This window comes from Gopherus flavomarginatus, chromosome 1, assembly GCF_025201925.1.
Source record: "Gopherus flavomarginatus isolate rGopFla2 chromosome 1, rGopFla2.mat.asm, whole genome shotgun sequence".
Taxonomy (NCBI): domain Eukaryota; kingdom Metazoa; phylum Chordata; order Testudines; family Testudinidae; genus Gopherus; species Gopherus flavomarginatus.
In genome coordinates, this window is record NC_066617.1 from 77,196,660 (window position 1) to 77,209,270 (window position 12,611).

The 12,611-nt window shown below is 40.8% G+C and overlaps 1 protein-coding gene across 4 annotated transcripts in view; it reads right to left on the minus strand.

The window, feature by feature from the left end:
• PPP1R12A (protein phosphatase 1 regulatory subunit 12A) overlaps positions 1 to 12,611 on the minus strand; it is a 232,753-nt gene that overhangs the window by 102,467 nt on the left and 117,675 nt on the right. The window lies entirely within an intron of this gene.

The following is a 12,611-nucleotide window of genomic DNA, read 5'->3' on the forward strand; positions in this document are numbered from 1 at the left end:
TCTATGATGACAATATTAAGAGTATTTTTATTAATACTTTATAAAAGTTTAATAAATTACAGATGTTGCTGACAGGAATAGTGTGTGTTATAAATGATTATAAACACATCAGTAGAAGGTATTATAGATAATTTATAAGCAGCCTACTGCACTTTTGGACATAATTAATTGACTAAAACGCCAAAGATTTATTAATCCTTTACGAAAGAATGCTAAACAAAGTCTGGTCAAAACCACAACAACACATGACTCTAGAGGTTCACAGAAAACCTACTTAGCCAGGAGGCTAAAATTTACAAGCTATGTGTACATACTAGAGACAGTGCCAGGGTGTGAAGTTTAGAATGTCTCCAAAGGAAATAAAGGACATCTTGTATACACCACCAGACCCAAGGTGGACTGATTTAAAACAAAACAATTTAAATCACCAAAATGAAACATTGGTTTCAGTCAATTTTAACTGTATTTTGCATTTGTACTTTTTAGTTATTGTCCTTAAAAAGGCTAATTCTCACTGGTCGGAAACCATTAACACATGCTGATTTGCAACTAAATATATTTTATGGTATTTCCTTTTGCTAACCAAGAGGATACACTACACATACAGCACTGCTGCTGCATGAATTACCACCAGAGAATTCTGCACACATGCAGTGGTGCAGAATTCATGCCCCAGACCCCCTCCAATTTCTTTGCTCCTCTGCAGAAAAATGACTTTCTGACAGGGATGCAATGGGAAGCTGCAAGAGCAGTCAACACTCCCTAGCTGTGCAGGTACAACGTTTCAGGCACCCAGAGCAGACAGTGGAGAAGTAAATCACCATGGGGCTGGAGACACCTCAGACAGTGGCTACCTACCCTGAGTCAGGATCAGCTGCTACTTCCAGCTGGGCTGGAGGCAGGAGAGGACAGGACCTTCCTCTTCCCCTAAAAGGAGCCCACCGCCAGAAACCTCCCCCAGCTGCAGGAAGCTCAGCAGCCTCTCCTGCTTCCTGCCCCCATCACTCCTCAGCTCTGGGGGGATGGGTCACTGTACACAGAGCTGCTCCCCCATCCACCCAACCCCTATGCATCTGGACCTCCGATGCCAAGACATCTCTGCCAAGCCTCACCTGGTACATTCAGAACCCCCCTAGCCCTCCATACCCGAACCTCACCACACTGAACTTCAACTCCCGCATCTAGAGCCCCTTGCACTGAGACCCCCACCCCACTGAGCTCCCTGTATTCAACCCTCACACCCTGATGCACCACCCCCTGCACCCCCACATCCAGACCTCCATGTTACTGACCATCAACTACCTGCACCCAGACTGCCACAGCAAGACCCACTTCCCCAGCACCCAGATCCCTCTGCTGAGCCCCAACAACCTTGACTTGGAAGCCCCTGCAGAGACCCATTGACCCTGTACCTGGAATCCTCCACCTAGACCCCACACTGAGCTGCCTGCACCAGATTGTCCCACACAGAATTCCTCTCACCCAACACCTGGGTCCTTCCCCTGCCCCCACCCCCCTCACTTGGATCCTGCCTGGGTGAGCCTACCTGACCCACACCTGGTGCACCTGGTACAGAGAGGCATGGTCCCAGGATGTTTCTGGGGCAGGCCGAGGCCTTGTACTATGTCAGGGTCAGGTGCAGCCTCTCCACTGAGTCCGTGTCCTGCGGGGTGAGGGGGCTGCAGCGTGATCTTCCACCTTCGTGCAGTCAGTGGCCTGTGCTCCCCACTGCCATGCTGGAGCTTCGGCATTAGATTTACTGACAAATAAAACTTGCAGAATTTTAAAATATTATGCGTAAAATTTTTTATGCCCTCAGGAGTAATCAATGCAGCTGCACTGTTGCAGCACGCCACATGAAGATGCTCTACATCACAGGAAAGAGCTCTCCTGTCATAATAAAACCACCTCCACAAGCAACAGAAGCGATGTCACTAGGAGAAGCTGGCCACACCGGCGTTTATGTCGATGTAACTTACGTTGCTCAGGGGGTGGCTTACTCACACCTCTTAGTGACAGCCTCTGCACTGGCAGAATTTATATGTCTATACTACATCTTATCTGTACACATTTATTTAAGCAATTATATAATTTAACTTTTTACTAAATTAAAATTTTTACTTGTGATTTGCGGCAAGCTCTCTTTGGATGGCAATTCAAATTCAATTTCAAATGCACAAACAGCATTGTAATCTTTTTATTAAATAAAGCTACTTTAAGTGCTGGATACTTAAGAAAAAAGTTTATCAAAACATGTTTTACATTTAAAACTAATGGATTTATTAAATAAATGAAGTAGTATCTGCAGTTAGTGAACTGAACTGATTGTTTCTGGTCACCATGTCCTTCAAGATTTTAGAACTAGTTCATCTACCAGAAAAGACTACTGCTTTAAAAAGCTGGTCTAGTATTGCAGCCAACTCTAGTTCCAAATGCCTAAGAAAAGACTTGTAGGACCTTCTTTAAAACTCGGCAGCAAACATGTATTTCTTAATATTATTAAAATCATTTAAATTAAACACACGAAAATAGATTATAAATAAGTTTAGGTCTTAACATAGCTTGCCAATTTCAAATTGAATGTAAAAATAATTTTTAAAAAATACAACAAACTCAATATAAATGAAAAAATCTATTTTTATTTATTTGCAAATCATTTCTTTTTATCCGCCTCACCCAAACTGTTAAAATCTTCTGGTTCTCCTCCACCTGCAGCAGCAGCTTTATCTAGGTAGCACTTGGTGAATACTGAGCTTCTCCTCTCACACCCCATCCCCATGAAGAGGTTCCCCATATTCACTTCTCTTCCTGGTAGGAAGAGCCGAAGTTGCTCAGTTATCTTCTCTCCCAACGTAAGGGTGAGGTGTAATCCTTGCACAGCTCCTTGCTCTACCCAAAACACATAGGTGCTTTGCTCACTGCCTAACTCTTCTTAGGGTATGTCTACACTACGGGATTATTCTGATTTTACATAAACCCGTTTTGTAAAACAGATTGTATAAAGTCGAGTGCATGCGGCCACACTAAGCACATTAATTCGGTGGTGGGCGTCCATGTACCGAGGCTAGCGTCGATTTCTGGAGCATTGCACTCTGGGTAGCTATCCCGAAGCTATCCCATAGTTCCCGCAGCGTCCCCCGCCCATTGGAATTCTGGGTTCAGATCCCAATGCATGATGGTGCAAAAACAGTGTCGCAGGTGATTCTGGGTAAATGTCGTCACTCATTCCTTCCTCCCTGAAAGCAACGGCAGACAACCATTTAGCGCCCTTTTTCCCTGGATTGCGCCAGCAAACGCCATAGCATGGCAACCATGGAGCCCGTTTTGCCTTTTGTCACTGTCACCGTATGTGTACTGGATGCCGCTGACAGAGGCGGTACTGCAGCGATACACAGCAGCATTCATTTGCCTTTGCAAGATAGCAGAGACGGTTATCAGTTGTTCTGTTCCGTCTGCCATGCCATTGTAAATTGGCAATGAGATGACGGTAATCAGTCATTCTGTACCGTCTGCTGCTGTAATGGGTGCTCCTGGCTGAGGTCGGTCGGGGGCGCAAAGACAAAAATGGGAATGACCCCCCAGGTCAATCTCTCCTTTATGTTTTATCTAAAAATAGAGAGTCAGTCCTGTCTAGAATATGGGGTAAGTATACTAGAGTACCAGAGAACCGGAGAGCACAGCCGCTCCGTGTCAGATCCCACAGAAATGATGAGCTGCATGCCATTCTAGGGGGTACCCCTGCAACAACCCCACCTGTTACTTCCCTCTTCCCCCAACCCTTCTGGGCTACCGTTGCAGGGTCTCCTCATTTGTGTGATGAAGTAATAAAGAATGCAGAAATAAGAAACACTGACTTTTTAGTGAGGTAAAACGAGAGGGAGGCAGCCTCCAGCTGCTATGATAGTCCAGGCAGGACATTAAATGGTGGAGAGGAGAGGAGCCCAGCATCCCGCTGCTATGATTGTCCAGGCAGGACAGAATCTTTTCTTTAGACATGAAAGGAAGGGGCTGACGGAGCTCAGCCCCCAGTTGCTATGATGAAGACAGTTACCAGCCGTTCTGTACCATCTACTGGGAATGACCGGGAGTCATTCCTATTTTTACCCAGGTGCCTCCAGCCGACCTCACCTGAGACCAGCCAGGAGCACTCACAGGCTGATGATGACGATGGATAGCAGTCATAGTGTACCATCTGCCACCGGGGAGGGGAGGGGAGAGGGTGCTGCTGTTCAGTGCCGCAGCATTGCGTCTACCAGCAGCATGCAGTAGACATAGGGTGACATATAAAAAAGTCAAGAAACGAATTTTTTCCCTTTTCTTTCACGGTGGGGGGGGGGGGGAAGGAGGCGTAAATTGATGAGCTATATCCTGAACCACCCCGGACAATGTGTTGGACCCTACAGGCATTTGGAGCTCAGCCAAGAATGCAAATACTTTTCGGGGACTGTGGGATAGCTAAAGTCCTCAGTCCCCCCTCTCTCCCTCCATGAGTGTTCATTTGATTCTTTGGCTTTCCGTTACGCTTGTCACGCAGCACTATGCTGAGTCCCTGCTGTGGCCTCTGTCTGGAGATTTTTTCCAAATGCTTTGGCATTTCGTCTTCTGGTACAGAGCTCTGATAGAACAGATTTGCCTCCCCATACAGCGATCAGATCCAGTATCTCCCGCACAGTCCATGGTGGAGCTCTTTTTGGATTTGGGACTGCATCGCCACCCGTGCTGATCAGAGCTCCAAGCTGGGCAAACAGGAAATGAAATTCAGAAGTTCGCGGGGCTTTTCCTGTCTACCTGGCCAGTGCATCCGAGTTCAGATTGCTGTCCAGAGTGGTCACAACGGTGCACTGTGGGATACCACCCGGAGGCCATACTAACCCTAATCCGATATGGTAATACTGATTTCAGCGCTACTCCTCTCGTCGGGGAGGAGTACAGAAACCGGTTTAAAGAGCTCTTTATAGCGATATAAAGGGCCTTGTTGTGTGGACGGGTGCAGCGTTAAATCGATTTAATGCCGCTAAAATCAGCATAAACGCGTAATGTAGACCAGGCCTGAGTTTAAGCCATTTGTTTGCTGCCTCTGCTTTCCACATTTATGTCTATTGTTTTCATTCAAATTTCCTTCCTTTGCCTTCACAGCATCTTTCATTGAAAAGTTATCGTAATGTTTTTTCCAGGATAGCACCTCGTCTTTCTTGCCATTTTTCTTGCTTCTTCAACACTTTCGGTATGTTTCTCATTTTGTTTTGCCCCAGACTGATCTTGATCAATTTCAATATCTGGGTGGGGCAGAGCCAGGGTCTCCCAGTTAGGTGCACTAAGCAGGTAAATTCCAGAGTACCTGGATCGTGGGTGGGGGCTTAATGGAACATTCTGAATACTGCTCTTCAATTTTTGCCAAAGTTGGGGCATGGAGGCAAAGATTCAGAAAGGAAAAGAGGAAGAGAGGAGGGACAATGACTGGAGTTGGTGAATCTAGAAACAAAGGGATTATGGGGAAGAAGGGTAGGGACAATGGTACAAAATAACCAATCAGCAGAAATTTAAAATATCTGAGTTTTAAGCTGTAAAATGCATAGTGTGATGGTATCACTGGACTGTGTAGGGGTTGTGAATGTGTGCTGCTATACCCAGTTCATACTGGGCCAAGTATCTATATTCTCAAGGCAGATTCCACCCTGGGAGCTCCTGCAATGCCTCTTAGAGCCTATGTGGCTGAGGAATAGGCTCATGAACATCAGCTCTGGAGCCCGTAAAATTCTGGATAATTCAAAGTAAATAAGATATCTGAGGGGTTCAGATACCACAGTGATAGATTTACATACCAATTTACATATTGATTTAAAATACCTGCAAGAAAGATGCTTTCACAATTCTCCCTTCACTAAACCATTAAATATATTATCTGTTTTTACTGAGTGTTCACTATTAACTCCAAGTCTGAAAGAAAGTCAAACACAAAAAAAATATTTGTAGCTTGTAATAGTCTGTGTGTAAAGTGCTTGGCAATCTTCTGGAGGAGGGGCACAATATTATTATATTATTGACCTAAGCTTCCTGTTCTTGCCTTACAATTATTAGACTAGTAAAATTTAATCTCTGTACAGATTTATAGTCATGTGAACACTAACATGACTAGTCCTGTGGGACAGGCACCACCCTCTGTGAGTTCACTCCCTGAACCAACCCTTCCCTAAAACCCCTCCTCTGCATCGGGCCAGGAGAAATGTACGTTTGCCTTGGCCAGGGCCCAGTGATGGACTAATCCAGCCCTGGACGTGACAGTTCATTTGGAACCTTCCCATGACCCAAAAGAGGTCAGGACCCACTGTTTGGAAACTGACCAAAAGCAGTTAAGGCAAAAGCCTCTTTCATGACAGACGCTGAAAGTAGTGACATTTGGAAAAGTGTCAATACCACCATTAGTTCCATTGTAAAGACTGAAAATAATACAGATACTTAATGCACTACATGACACTGTAACATTTATGAAGCTTGAGTTGACTTCAAAAGTGAGAGGTTTTCCCATTGGTTCTGAAAAGAATTTAAAAAGTAGTACCCTCATTAAAATATGAGGAGTGCTCACTGATGCAACACATTTTATTTATTTACATTATTTAAACTGATTATAGTAAATTTAAGATTTAACACGTCAATTTCAAATTTAATTTTTAACAGTTAAAAGAAATGTATTTAATTCAAATAAAAAATTTAAATAAAAACAATTTTTTTTTAAATTATTAATTTGTATTCACTTTGCCTTCAGGGTATGATACAATACACACATTTTTTGCATAACTCTTAATCCATGTGCTTGGTTTTCCATCTTTTTTATTTTACTCGACCATTTGGTTGTTGAATATTCTTTTGGCAGCAACAGTTGTAATCCTTTTAACATTACCTATGGTGGGTAGCTTATGTTTGTCTGATTCCTTATTTTGGAACTAGGAATTACTTTTAAAACCTTAAAGAACAGTGCCAATATCTGGTGAGTTTTACTTTGTTTTGTTTACAAAGAAGAACACATATACAAATAATTTACCCTCCTATCTGGAAAAGATTTGCCTAACTAAGCTTCTGTTTACATTACACTTTTTTTCCTGGTGATATTATTGCCGGCATGGTACTTAAGTTTAATTATTCACTGCACACTTGCCCCTTTTACAACTAGGTGCCAAAGTCTTTATCTTGCTAACAATTACCCACAAGGTAAACTTTTTGTACTGAGTAGTCCATATATAAAGTGAGTTCACCTCTGTGTAAAGTTACTCATTTGTGTTTGCTAGATAGGAGCCCAAGACCTCTTCCAATCAATGAAAACAGAAGGGTCCCAATGACAGTGAGGGAGGAACTTCATAATTTAAAAAAAAAAAAAAAAAAAGAAAAAAAAGGAAAAGAAAAAGAAAAAACGCCTCATAAAGGCCTGTATTTGTACTTCTCAAGGTTAGTCTTACATACATGGAGATTAAAGTGACTTCATATTAAACATGGACTGTTGGTACACCTAACAAACTTTTGTACCTCACATGAGAGTAATGGCTACAGACGACTGAAGACTGCAAGCTTTCAACATTATTTATGATATAAGTGGAACAAACAGGACAGAGCAAATTTACATAATCAAATTTCCACTGTCAAACACAAGAAAAGCATGAGAATTAGAAAAAGATGTGCCAATTTATTTAAAACATCTTGTGTTACAATTGGCACCAAAATGGGAGATGAACTTTTCACATCCTAGAGCAGGAAGAAGATATACTTAGAGATACTTCAAATACATATCCCCAGTATTTGTAAAGAAAGTAAAATGTAAACATGTTTTAGATTACCTTAAATGGAATTTCCTCTTTGCTTTTGTTTTCAAAACTCAATATTGAGGGCAGAGGAGGTAAAACAAAACCAAACCCACTGCTTCTCAGACACGTAATACACTTTCTCCAAGTGGCCTATAGATGGTGATGTGGTACCTCTCAGCTCAACAATATTTGACAATTTATAAATGCTTGTAAACTTTACCTCAGGCAGGCTAACAATTCAAAAACTGTTAATACAAAAGGACAGATTTATAAATTATTGGCTAAATGCTCTAAACTTTTTTCAGAAAAAAGTTGTATGTAGTAATTTTTTTAAGTAGATACAAAATATGCTGCTCAGCAAGCATTTTATGAAAACAATATTGAAATGCTGAATCACTGTTTCAGAGCACACTAGCAATATAAACACGTTTATGGGTACACTATGCAAAAAAATCAACCCACTTTTTATTTCATGTAATAAATGTTTCTGTATATAAGCACAGTAGTCATATGTATTTGTATGCATATAAATAAAGTTGAGTCAAACACAGCATTTAACTGATCCACACCTATAATTATTATTTACATTGAAAGATAACTATACACCCTCTGTCAAATAGAGATGATGATCTCACCATTGTATATTGCACAATCATGGTGGTAATAGGGCACCTTTGACCACCTACCTTATCTGGCCTCTGTCCATCAATTCATCTCCACAACACTGATATTCCAAAACTCATGGGCAGCTTCAAGCAGCATGATTCTTTTTATTTTAACTGCAGCTAATTGAAGCTGCTCACGAGTTCCTGAATGTTAGAGTAAATGCTGTGGAGATGAATTGGTGGGCAGAGACCAGATGAGGTAGGTGGTCAAAGATGCCCTATTACCATCACGATTCTGCAATATATAATAGTGAGATCATCTCTATTTGACAGAGGGGTGTATAGTTATTTTTCAATGTAAATAATAATTATAGGTATGTATATATTCTATGCATTTCTTCTCTCCAACAAATTATGGATGTTTTGCCTCACACAGTTACTCCTGCCCAAGGTCCCAGCAATAGGTAAGATCTGGTCCTGGTCAGTGTCAGCTATTCCCGTATGAGAATGTCATAGCCACAGTTCAGAGGAACTGCACCTGTATTGCCCCTCTGTGGTCCAGCAGAGTACCAAAGTTTTAGGTTTCTGGTTCCTAAGTTATCACTTCTCTTCAGCGGAGAATCATGCCTATTTCCCTCTAGAATGTGGTTTTCTAGGTTGCACAGTTCCCTGACTGCATGGAGAGTTTTCCCAGCAAGTAAGTATCAGAGGAGTAGCCGTGTTAGTCTGGATCTGTAAAAGCAGCAAAGAGTCCTGCAGCACCTTATAGACTAACAGACTTATTGGAGCATGAGCTTTCATCGTTGGATGCATGTAGTGGAAAGTAAGACTGTCTAAAGCAGGCTTGCTTTGTAAAGAAAATTAAGGAAACAAAATTATCCCATTCTTTTTCAAATTCATGTACAATGACACTCACAATGGGATCTGTAAATAAAGTAAATTAATTTGGCTATCAAAATCTCCTTTGTTAAAATATACTTGGGGTAGAGGTGGATTTTTAGCTTTAAATGCTAGAAGGAATACATTTCCTCAGTCACATTTTTAAATTCTTCTTTTGGTTCTGGGCTCAAATTTTAGTTTTTTGAGGGGATTAGTCTTGTTGGCTAAGTAACAGAAAAGTTTACTTAGAATTACTCAAATTTTTCTTGGGTGGTTCTAATTTAACATACTTGAAATCAACTCAGATTTCCACTGATACGGCAACAGTAGTGCGACCATCCTATAATCTGTCATGTACATATGAAACATACTTCCATCCTACAATTTACCTTTGTGAATTTAGTGCCTCTCTGTAAAGTCCCTTTTTGTGTAAGATGTATGCTGTGTTTTGATCAAAGTCCCTAGCACAATTTCAATATACCTACAGGAATTGAAAGCAAATGAAGATACACAAAATAGTAGTCTGGGGAAACCTGATTAGTTACATGACGCAAACTCTTTTCTGGTCTGCCGCTCATTCTGCTGTGGTTCACTGCAGACAGGAGCATGGAGTCTTGCCCAAGTAGCTGGGAAAAAGGAGGATGTGCCAACCTGTTAAATGTATTAGACACTCAAGAGTCAATTAAGGCAGGAATCAAGAATCAAGACCCTTGGCTAGGAAGAAGCCCATATATCCACCAAATCTGGATCCAAGGGAATAATTCCGAGAAAAATGAAGTCTGTAATGTAGTACTTAAAGTGTGCCAGTTGCAGATCCAGGAAAAACACCAGTTCACATCCAGAAGTTTCCTTACCACCATAAGGATTAGAAACTTTGGTTGTGTTTTTTTCTTCTTTTTAAAATTAGAGTTTAAATTCTGAAGAAAGTGATAAGGCAATCAGAAATCCCAGAAACACAGGAACTAAATGTCCCTTAATTGTGTATGAAAATGTCCCTTAATTGTGTATGAAAAGAATTAAAACACTTCTGGGATAGAAATGAATAATTACACCATAACATTCAAAAGCAATGACAGTAGCAAAAACTAGTAATCTCTCTTACGTTCTGTTTAATATACAAAATCTAGATGAAGAACTAATATTCTTGGTCTCCAACAAAAAGAGATGTTTAAAAGTTATGTTTACTATAGCATGACAGTGCCATGCCATCAGTTTTGCTATTACTAGCATGGGTCTCCAAGAGCTAACTTCATGCATTCGAACAAAAAGCCTTGTCCCACCATATAAAAGCTAGTGGAGGGATGATTTATCAAATAGCACTGGGGGTTATGTCAATGACAAGAGAAGCCTGGTTTTATTCTACAATTTAATAAATAATATTATAAGGTATATCTGCCTCAGCACAGGGTGGAGAGAGGGAGGAGACACAGAATCGGACTAGATGTCGCTAGAGGTACCTTCCAGCCCTGTATTTCTATTTTTTTTTTTAAAATATTTTTTAAATTAGATATGTGTTATGTTTCCTTGCTCAGCTCAGGGTGAGGGACCATCAAAAGTTAAGGCATGTGGATGGGGAGATTCTCCCGGAATGAAGGTTTACACAGAAGGGCATCCATCGTGGGCCGAGCTCATTCGAGGCACACCAAAGCTACCCACATCTGTTACTGCTGCCAGGAGCTAGTGAATGGATCAACTATACATTTTTAATAGGAAGAGTCTGACATTGGGTTCTCTCTATGGCAGTCCAATTTCATATTTTGTGTTAAAATACAAACAAACTATCCTCACTGTTCCACACATACACACCCAGCAGTAGCCATTATTTGCTGATACCCTAAGGGATCAATAAATGTATACGCTTCCCTATCTTGTAAATCTGGATGCCTCAGAAAACTTTCAATACGTTTCATATCTAAGATAAAGTGTAAATGTTTTGTGTTTATGAATACAGTATGCATATTGAAATTTTCACTAATCTATGTTATTACAAGTTATTAAATTATAAAATTAGTATCAAACTAACTATAACGTTAATGAGAACTAATATTTATGACATGAAGCTGAGCACTGTAAAGTATGTAGCAGATATGTATAAGAGAGCTTGTATAAGAAACTCCAAAAGATAAAATAAGAAATCATTTTATTTTAATTGTGGTATTTTCCAAATTGAGTGATTATTCACATTTCAGTGTAGTATTAAGGACAACTAGGATTGCATTTGAGTGAAGTCAAATTTATCAGAAAACAGCTTCACAAAAAAGTTATGAAGAGGCATAAACTGAAGACAACACAATTCACATCTCCCGCAAGCCTTTCTTTTTTATAAACTGTGTTCTACCAAATTAAGTGAAAAAGATAGGGGTTTTGTACAACATGCCAGCAAACTATCAATTTACTTTGGTGTCCCTTTACATGCTAACCAGAGTCTAAATCCTATAGTTAACATTTAGTTACTATAAAATGTTTGATCCAAGATTCTAGAAATATAATTACATACTAGTACCTAGATGACATCATCTTTTCGATGTCATATCCTATTGATCAGTAAATGACAGTACCTGGTTTGGACAATAGGCAGATTCAACCATAACCATTTAATCCTGATAGAACTTGGGTCACTGCATAGTTTACTGTTACTTGAGATTACTTAGATAACACCTTGAAGCTAAAGGTGTATAATCTCCCCTATGTAGGCACATATAATTCAGTGTTATGGAGAACTGTACACTAACATGAGAGGAAGTACCCTTTAAACACAAAAAGGAAGAAACTGCCCATGACTGTTTGGAGCAGGGAGGGGAAGGGAGAGACTGTGTATGTGTCCCCAGTCTGATTTTGTGGGGAAAATGTGTATTTCAGCCTCCATTTTGAGTGTCCCCTTGATTACATACTTCATCTTAACTGTCAGGTTAGACTGCATCATTCTTCATGTTTTGGGGGGCGGAGGGGGGGAGACCTGGCACCTAGGTATCTGATCCTTAGAGAGTCATCGACTATTGAATAGCCTTACCCTAGTGGGACAAGGGAGGTTACCAAACAGTCATTAACTTAACAACCCTCTGCCAGCAATTCCGCTCCAGGGCTGGCACATGGAAAATCCTAGCATAAGAAGAGAAACAGGAAAAAGATGTCATAACCAGCTTTTAAAAAGGGACAGGCTCTCTAGCAAAAAGACACCTTCCAGAATGAGAAAGCTAAGCAGGAGGAGTGAGAGAGCAGAAATAGCACTGACCACCTGAAGGACACTGACCATAATCCAGAAGACTCTCAGCAGTGGTGAGACCACTGGAGGGAGGAGTCTGCATTCAGGTGTGTGTTAGTTTTTCATATATCA